The sequence below is a fragment of the Benincasa hispida genome, chromosome 1 (genome assembly GCF_027475165.1).
Source record: "Benincasa hispida cultivar pf3 chromosome 1, pf3_genome.v1.1, whole genome shotgun sequence".
NCBI lineage: Eukaryota > Viridiplantae > Streptophyta > Magnoliopsida > Cucurbitales > Cucurbitaceae > Benincasa > Benincasa hispida.
In genome coordinates this window covers 74367007-74377465 of record NC_143478.1, presented here as the reverse complement: position 1 = coordinate 74377465, position 10459 = coordinate 74367007, and the positions used below count along the sequence as shown (strand labels likewise).

General features: G+C 34.9%; 1 long non-coding RNA gene across 1 annotated transcript; it reads right to left on the bottom strand.

Moving 5' to 3' along the window:
• Positions 1-449: 449 nt before the first annotated feature.
• On the bottom strand, positions 450-1238 carry LOC120077594 (uncharacterized). Its single transcript, XR_016530120.1, has 2 exons — positions 1077-1238; positions 450-848 (listed from the first exon to the last, which is right to left on the bottom strand). It is a non-coding gene; the product is annotated as an uncharacterized LOC120077594 (long non-coding RNA).
• Positions 1239-10459: the final 9221 nt, after the last annotated feature.

Here is a 10459-nt window from a genome sequence, read left to right as displayed (position 1 = left end):
ATAAAATGTAACTTTAGGAAAGTTGTGAAGAGTTACTGGGGATGTGGAAACCTAAGGAATTTTGTAAAGCAAATCTCACCCCTTGGGACAATTCTTGGATGTTTTATTTGCTCTATACTGATGAGACCTAGCAAGGATCTAAAGCACATAATCCATGACAAGATTTAACACCATTCCATCTCTATGGTTTGAAAATCTTAAAATCTTACGGTTTAATACCATTATTAGACTAGTTTTTGTGTGCCTGTAAGGTGAGGTAGTGGAGTGCGGTGGGATATCATAATTTAGCAAACAAAATATATAATGAACAATTCAATTGTCATAAACTAATTCGAAAAAACAAACAAACCAACAAGTAATTTACATAAAGGATGATTTGATTAAATGGAGACAAAAAGAGAGAAGAAAAATAGTGAACAAGAGAAGGGTTCCTTGTATAATAATAAGAATTAGAGAGATTAAAAAAGATATTACTACATGTCTCCTTTAAAGTTTATCTCGAAGAGTTTGGGGCATTATAAATAATAACCATATGGCATTAGAGATTAATAAGTCATAGGCTTCAACTTATGATCGTAAATAATTTAAAATTCCATTCCATTTGAAGATGTGTAGCCTTTGGGAACTTCATCAAAAGTTAAGTCTGAAAAGTGATTGAACCCAAAGGTACACCCAGTATAGTTCTTGTTCAACTTCTCAATCCTCTTCAAAGTTTTTTTGAATAACCCAAATCTATACAACATCTCTTCCTCGCTCCCGTACTTCTTATTATGCATCGACATCCATGACTTGAAGGACTCCCAATCCTCAGAAAGTACTGCATCATATATTGATTCCACACCATCCGACTACAAATATATATATATACTATAATAACCCATACAACATAGAATTAACTATATCTATATATCAATGCCCTTGCAACACACACCAAACCAATAATCATAAGCAAATCAGACCCACACATACAAAAAAGAAAAGTTAGTCCTCTCTACTTTCTTTTAACTATATTAACATTATATATACACACATATGCCTACCGATTGTTTTCACATACGAAAAGAAGAAAAGTATACCTTGAACTGGTTGATATTGGTGAGTGGGGTATGTGCAGGGGTGGGGATATTCCGTTTCCCGATCAACCAAGCTAATGAAGATGATACAAGGAACCGACAAGCACGGAATAGCGCAGCAAACATTATCATCCACGGGTTTGGCTCACCCATTAATCCCACACCATCAAACTACAATTATATAAATATATATATATATAAGAATGTTAACCTATAACTCATAAAATGAATGAATCTGCTAACAAGAGCGTAACTCAATTGACATAATGTTTATACTATTGATCTCGAGATATGAGGTTCGATTCTCTCACCCTACACTTAATTTACAATACCTTTAAAAAAAACGTTACAAAAAAAAAATGAAGAAGATGAAATGAGGAATTGAAGAAATATCGAAATTAATCCATTTTTAACCGTTAATGTCATGGGTCCGTTGTAAATTTTGATTGAAATTGAATTTTATGACCAAATGGAGAAATATACATTTATTGTTCGTCTATTAACTATCACCCTCTCAATTAAATGATTCTGGCTTGACCTGTCACCAGTCTAGTTTTTGCTATTCCAAAACTAGTTGCTTTCATATAATAAAAGTAGAAATTTAAAGGCTGAGAGCAAGCACGTGAGATCTAAATCCATGCTCTGCCCTTGACGTTCTCAAATAATCAAAGACTTAATAGTTCAAATTCGACTTTCAGTTCTTAGGTTTCAAAATTTTTCACGTTGATTATGAATTTTTCTATTTTCATCCTTTAAAAAAGATTCTTACAAAATCTATATCTTAGTCTCTAGATTTAAAAATTTTTAAGAGTAACAAATTTGTTCGATCTTACTTTTAAGCTTTTAACAAATCAATAACATAGTTTTGAACATGTAGTTAATAGGTTGACATGGACATTTATTGGAGTTCTATTTTCTTCTTAGAATTACTCATGAAAGGAAGAAGTATTGAAATCAAAATTTAGTTTATCGAATATAATAACGTATGTATCGTAAGTTTCAATTAATAAATGATATTTAAATGTAATTATAAATTATTAGTCTAAAATAGATCCAAACAGGAAATAACTTTAAAATATGTAAGAAAAAAACATTAAAAAAAAGTTAAAATATTAAACCAATGTGATGTAATATGCATATAAAGCATTTAATAAAAACAGAAAATTGTTATTATAGAGTCCAGCCACCCAGTTAATTTTTTATAATTTTCAAATCGTCGAATGACTTTTCGGTTTCCCATAGTTCTTTTATTTCCTCATTGGGTGTGCCTCTTCATTTTATAGGTTTTCATAGTTCTTTCTATTTAATTTCTTCTCTTTTTATTCAGACTCGGGTTTTCATTTTTTTAAATTTCTTAAATTGAAAGTTGCGATTTCATACGTTTTTTATGGTACAACTTTCTTAATTGCACGATTCAGTTTATTTCCGATTCAGATGAACGAGCCAACTCGTTTTAGCTCCGTTCCGTTCTGACTCGTGTATCTTAGAGTTTAACAACTAATACTCTTATATTTTATGAATCGCATTCACCCGATTCGATTCAATGTAGGAAATGGACGATACATGATATTTTCGAATAAAAAATACAATCTGAATCGTTTTATCTTCGTTTCGTTCTGACCCAAGCGATACAACTTGTGTATCGTATAAGTTTAACAACTATATTATAATAACCAAATTCAACAGAGAGTTAACTATACCTCCAATTGCATGCTTTCATGATTGATTTTGCCGAGTCGGGTATGTACTTCGGGGTACAATCCGAATCCTAATTACCTTAAGTAAGTAAGCATATGTAATGTAATGTCTTTTAATGAGCTAAATGAAGTCATGTCTTAGGAAGGATAGAAGATGGAAGCAAGAAGAAATAAACTCTCGGGTAGCTAAGTGTAAAAGTAGGGCAAAATTCGGCTAGACTAAGGAAGGAGCTCATGCATAAAGGGCTTGGAGATGGAGAAATGTGTGGGCGGTAGTGTGCAATTGGGTAGTAAGCCGAGCATGAGGTGGGTTGGTTGAGTGTGGGATGGTCATGCTTGATGATGGAATGCATAATAAGCATATGGATGAGACCATGCCATCTAATGAGGTGTAGTGCTGAAGTAATATTGTGAGTAGAGTTAGGAAAAGAAAATTTGTTGAATCCTAGCCCTTCATCACCAATAGTGGGCAAAGTGGCACAAGGAGGGTTCATGCAGGATTTTGGGCGGTAGTATAAGCAAGAAGGCCGAATTCATTTGGTCAGTTTAGACAACCTATTCGGGCTATTCATGTAATTCCATTCAAAAGCTCTGTATGTCTACTTTCTGTGGTCGGATTGCTGGAGGAAAAAATCGTCGGAATAAGGTCGGAGGAGCAAGATAAGAACGAAGAGTCTGTTTCTCTGATGAATCTGGGCCATCAGTGAAACATTGAAGCTTCAGGACGAATCCCGAAGAGTTTTTAGCTGAAAATTTGAGGTAAGATTTTTAACTCAATTTAAAACAAAATTGTAGAAGGAAATTTCTTAATATGAGGTATGTAATTCAAGTTATATATTTTTTAAGTTTAAACTGGAAATTGTTGAACAAGCAGGCAGTTGCTTGAATAAGGCCAATGATGAAGATTTGAAGATCCATATCAAACTGCAAAGAATTTTAAGCTGAAATTTTAAAATAATGTTTCTAACTCGATTCTAAACAAGTTTGTAGAAGAAAGTTTCTTGAAATGAGTTCTGGATTTCGAGTTATACATTTTTGAAGTCGAATAAGGAATATGTTGCATAAGCAGGTGGCTGCTTGGGAGGATTAAGCCAGCAGCTCACCTAGGGAGCGAGAGCGAGACGAGTATCACGTAAGTTTCGCTGGTCACTCAATTTTCGTTGATGTTCTATCTAGTCTCGCTAAATTTTATGTTAGTTCTCACTGATGATGATAAGTGTCGCTAAGGATGAAAGTCTCGCTAGTTTTGTGCTTAGTCTCGCTTAGGAGGGTAGTCTCACTCATGAAGATGGTCTTGGTGGTGATGGTCTCGCTAGTATTGATCTCCCAGTGATGATCTCGCTAGTAGTAACATTGCTAGTGATGATCTCATTGATGAAGGTCTTGCTAGTACACAAACTATTTGAAGCATCTTGATGGGAATTATAAGGAATCTAACAAGGAATTATGTTGTTTCAGGCTAAGAGGAGCTAGGAGAAGCCTACAAACGATTAAGAGCTTGGACAAGTAGTGAGTGACTATAAATGATTTATAAATGTTTTAGTAATCTATGTTTTATTGATAGTTACTTTTATGCTAGTTATTTTACAAGAAGTTCCAAGCAACGCATTTTCCTAAAGTTTATAAACGCATGCTAGTTACAAAGTTTATGAAGTATGCTTTGGTACAATGGTTGAATCATGATAGTTCTCAAAAGAAGATTTCATGACATGTTTAAGTTACAAGTATTTGTATTATGTTTTAAAGCATATGTGCTTTTAATGTTGTTGAGCATGTGTTAGCAAATGACATTCTTATGAAAACTATGTTTTATGAGATCAAGTTTTGAGTAAGCTTGTTTTATGAAAATGCTTTCCTATAAGGTATTTTCAGCTCAATACTGAAGTACAAGGAGAAGGTATATGAGCTATACTACCTGGTTTCAATTATGTTATGATTCTGTTACTGAAATACTTAGAAAAGCTATCAGAATAATTCACTCAGTTCAGTAATAAGTAGTGGTATTCTGCTTCATCTATGATCCTTGATGTCAAGATCTAGTTTTCTCTACGTGCACGTATGACAGTTAATCAATTCGGTAGGATTGAACAACGAGGGTTCTTTCCCAGCATTGGTTGAAAGGTGTTGAGCAAAAGGGTTCTCACCCTAGCCCAGGCTTTGGGAGATTGAGAAAAAGGGTTCTCTCTTAAACAAGGATATCTGACGTTGAGAGATAGAGTAAAAGGGTTGTCTCAACAGGGAATCAATTCAATTATGTTTTCAGATACGATTGTTTTAAAAGTTTTATGTACACGTTTGTTTGCAAGTTTTTAGTTTTAGTATTCAGTTGTCTAGCTTTCAGTTTAAGCATGAGATTTATGTTTTTATTTAGTCACTCATTGGGCTAGTAGCTCACTCTATTTTTAAATGTGTTTCCTTCCCCAGGGTAGTGGTCAACTCCCCAGAAGCTAATTCTGTTGTTGCTCTGCCACTCAAAGACTCAAGACTAAAAGAAGACTAGGTGTTTATCTGTAAATACTAGTACACATATTTTGTGCGTATAAGGACTAAACTTAGTGTCATGGGCTCACTGGATTTTATATTGTACATAGTTGTGAATGTGAATAGTAGCTATGGAACTCTGTTGATGTAAGAATATTAAGTTTCGGTTAATCTATTCAGTACGCTTAGTATGATAAGCTCTGAGGTTGTAAATATTATCGTTATAAAGTCATAAATGCATATCAGGGTTCTAAAGCATGTTTTAAATGTAAGTTAGGCAGTAAGTGTTGACGAGAGGGTCAGTAACTGCTGCTATTACATGCCCTTTTAGGTTAAGAGGGTAATCTGGGAGGGGGTGTGACATTCGGCGCCTAAAGATGAGCGGCAGAGGCGATTTCGATCCCAAATCAAGGCAGCCGAGGAAGATGATGAACAGAGTGCTGGAATCGCCATTTTCATCCACTCTATCTTCCTGATTGTGATGCAATTCTAAATTTTCAACTCAATCGGCGCTTTAGGGTTTTCTTCGTCAGTATTTGTATCACATCTTCTTTCTCCCCACTAAGCTAAATTGCTTGCCAAATATGCCCAAATGTTTTCTTTTCTTTTATTTTTTTACTCAAAATATTTTCTTTAGTGATTGTAGTATTTATGAAATTTCTTGAAAATTATTCTATTCCTAAAATAAACTATAACATATACAAAAGAGGAGAGAAAATCTATACTTTGCCTCTTTTTCTTCCGGAAAAAAAATTATAATAGTTTTTAAGATTTGTTGTGGCGATCAGTCTGATGACTAACGTTGATTGATGTGGTTGCAAGTATTCTTCTTATACAAATTCATAATTTAAAGGGTGGTTTGATAACGTATGCTCATTTTCTTTTCATAATTTCCGTTTATCGTTTTTTTTTAGGAGATAGGCTTGTTTGAGGACCTATCCAAATTTCGTTTCCAAAATTTTACAAAGGTTTCTAAAATTGAAGATGAAATTTAGACAAAATAAAAGATAGTTTGTTACGATTCCAATTTGTTGCTTTATTATATAGAAACTTATTTAAAATCAAATGTCACACTTACTTCATATGTCAAGAAGATGCATCTTTTTCATTATTGTTGCATATTGTGTTGGTTTTAACAAGCATGCAGTGGAAGAAAACAGAATCATTAAGCACTCTAATTTATCAATTTTAGCAACAAAATCAGCATGTTCATACAAAATGAATAGGGTTTCATAAAGACCTTTGAAAAACTCTTTAGATCTTCAAATTCTGCTCCAATCTCCTTAACAATTAAGACAACTAGGTGTAGAGATTTGTCACTGAATTCCATGTTCTATCAAAATAGTCTTGAAAATCTCATATTCTCTATACACTCTACCTCAATTTGATCGAAATGTTTATTTTTTTTCTAACAAGTTTTAAACTCCTTGAACCTTTCAAGTGTTTTAAACTTATAATTTAGGTAAACATAACTGTACTTTGAACAATTACTGTAACATTCACACCCTTGATAGCACTTGAAATGTACTATTTTCTTCTGCTTAACTCAGGGTTGTTTAGCTACTTAATTTGCTTTAATTGCTTATTTTGTAGGACTCGAGTATGCAGGTGATTGGATTAAGCATTCAGGACATAAGACGCTAAAGTGACAAAATTAGAAGCTAAATTGATCAAATGACAAAAAAAGGAAGGTTGTTGCACTATCGAGCATCGCAACGCTACAATTAAACTTAAGTCTGACGGTAGGTTGACGCTGTAGGACAGAATGCTCGAATGCAGGGTAGCGTCGCAATGCTGCCCCAAGCATTGCAACGCTCTGGAAAATCAAAGACGCCACTGTCACGACGCACTCCAACGCTGGAACCTCGAGCTATAAAGCAAAAACGGTAGCGTTGCAACACTTCTTTGGAGCGTCGTGACGCTATGTAGTTTGATGTGAATCCCCAGTACTCGTGGCGCAACCGAGTGTTGCAATGCTCTAGCGTTGTGACACTACGACTGGCCTATAAAAGGAACCCTTGGAGTTCAGTTGAAATCATCCCATCTCGTCCCTTATTCTTCCGATTTTGACCATTTTAGCCTTTTCTATAAATTCGTTTTTGTTATTTTTTTCTTTTAGTTTTTGTAATAAGTTCTTCCACTTTGCCAATCATGTTGATTTTCGACATGTTCTGTGACTAGATGGTAAGAACTTAGCCTAAGTTTGTTAATTAATTTCATTCAAATTTAATTCTTGAGACTGATTTTGTAATTTTGTGAGTTTCATTATGAATTTCATGAAATTTATCTTGAACATATTCTTCAATTTTCGTGTATAGGATAATTTGACAAATTAGCTATGTATGTTAAATTGATTGCTTTGATTGGCCCTAATTTGTAATCGTTAAGTAGTCGTCATCTAGAAGCATAAGTTAAATAGGTTTGTTGTGTTAATTTGGGATTCCAATTAGATAGCATTTACTTTCTAACTTAGATAAATTTCGATCAATTAATTAGTTAGACGATGGAAACTGATTGATTGGTTTAGTTTTACCTCGAACCTTAATGCCTGTTGACTAATTGATTGGTTAAGGATTCTTGCTTTTCTCTTAATCAACTTGATTTTGTGGACTACCATTTAGGATTCTAATTGAGTAGACTAGGTTTTTAATTAGATTAATCTCACATATCTTTCGAGTAGTCTATGATAGAATTAATGAGGAAAGAATTAAATTATAATTACCCAAACTAAGTATTTGTTCGATAATAAATTTTCTCAATTGCTTACATTGCACAATTTTCGCTTTCACAATTTATTCTAAAAATTTTCACAACCCACTCCTCCCTCTTTCTGGTTACTTCCTACAAGTTCCAACATTTGAGGAATCCATATTTGGCTCTCTGTGGTTCGACCCCGAACTTGCTACTTGTACTACTAGTTAGTATTCATTATGGTCCTAATTTTCGTATTTTCTTTCATTTATATGGATGAACAATACAAATTCATACAAAATTTGAGTGGTCTAGATGGGCTTGCCCCTCACAAGATGAGACGGCCTGCGGTTGCTCCCTCGTTTGACGGGCGAGCATGCCCCGGAATGGAAATGAAAATGAAACTGGAGAGTTATGAGAGAGAGTTGTTTTAATATTCTTGAGGCAATAAATTTACTTTAGGATGCTAAATTAAATTCAAATAAATTTTCTAATGGATTTTGGCCACTCATAATTATTGTTCATTATTGACAATAATAGTGATTGATAAAATATGGGAGATTTCAAAATCGAAACTAAAATATATATATTTTCCTTAGAAATGGTCTTTCTTTAATAACACGAGGAAAATAAAATTTCTTTCTTTGAACAAGTGTTGTGGGATACTAATACCTTCCCCATACACAAAAGAACTTTGAACTCTTTATCTTTTCTTTGCAGACCAATTTAACATATTTTGGGTTCCCAGTCACACTCTCTAAATCGAGATGAGTGACGACTCTATTTTTCTCCTCCTGAGAACAACGTCGGCCACTCTGCGTCACAGATCAACCTTCAAATCGCAACACTAAACACCTTGAACTTCAACAACCCTCTGAGTTCCTCGCCAAATATGAAGTTAGATGATGGAAATTATCTCTTGTGGAAATCCATAATTCTCGCACTCTTACGAGGACAATGATTAGATGGTTTCGTTCTTGGATCGAAATCCAAACCAGAAGAAAGCATTCCTCTAGAAACAGATCCCACTATGATGATTCCCAACCCCACATTCGAAGACTGGATGGTCAAAGACCAATCCCTACTCCACTGTCTACTTAGTTCTATGCAGCCAAAATCTTCTAAAGCACAGAGTTTTTTCATGATTCTGAACCACAGGGTGCATTTAGGGTGTTTTGCCCAAGGAAAGTTCGCACATGAAAATTAGGACCTGGGGATTTTCCGGGTAGGCTCAGGAGCCGTATAGGGCAGCAAATGAGCTTCGTTCCCAAAATCCTCCGAGCACGAGGGTTTCTCATGGTTCTAAACCACTGGGTGCATTTCGGCCATTTTGCCCGGTGGAAAGTTCGTGCACGAAAATTGGGTCCGAAGGCTACCCGGCGGGCACGGGACTGTTTGGGGCAGCAAATGAGCTCTGTTCCCAAAATCCTCTGGGGCATGAGGTTTTTTCATGGTTCTGAACCATTGGATGCATTTCGGGCTTTTCGCCTGGCAGAAAGTTCGTGCACGAAAATTTGGCCCTAAGGTCACCCCGTCAAGCCTAGGAGCCGTTTGGGACACCAGATGAGCTTTGTTCCAAAAATCCTACGAGGCATGGGATTTTTTCATGGTTCTAAACCATTGGGGCACCAATCAATGGGATTGTAAAATCCTTTCACTTTGCAGGGAATTGAAAAATTTGTAAGAGAGATTGAGAGACAATTGAGAGAGAAGGGGAAATAAACTTTTTGAGAGTCAAAAATAGATTCACTATTATGTAATTTTGTTCTGTACCAATATACAATATATATACAAATATATATATATATATATATATATTATCTAAGGGGAGTTATCCCTTCACCTCACTCTCCACTCCCCTACAAACTACAAGAGAGTTATTTCCCGTTTTTTATTTAAATTATTATTATTTATTTAAATCATATATATGCACATATGTATTTAAATCATATATATGCACATGTCACACCTCTCCTGAATTCACCTATTGAACCCAAAAGAAGGCATGAGGACGACAGATATCACCCTTTTGCGATAACTACTGCCCATCTCTTCTCTACTCGTTTAAACTTAACTTAAAGCGAAAATTAAGGAAACGACTGAAAGTATAGTTCATTTTAAAATCAGTTCATAAAAATTTTAAAGGTTTTCACAACCATTTGCTTAACCCAGTTACAACTGATGTAATAACATTCTATCTCATGGCAGACCTCGACTTTTCGCAGCAACCTGGACTTTTCTACTACCTCTAAGGAAAAAATAAGAGAAAAGTGTGAGCTTAAAATCCAATGAGTAGTAACAGCTTAAAGAGTCTCTTTCAACTCATAGAAGTAAAAGCATATCACAACCCCGAGGTTAATATTTAGACCTCCGTCTTAAATGAGTATGTTTTCTGCCTTACCTACACGCACGATGGATAGTTCATCCAATTCTCATAATTTTGTCATAACTGTTTTGTCTCCTATGTGCACATAGATCCTCCTCTTATGGGCTCAGAATCTAGGCTTACCGGCCCTC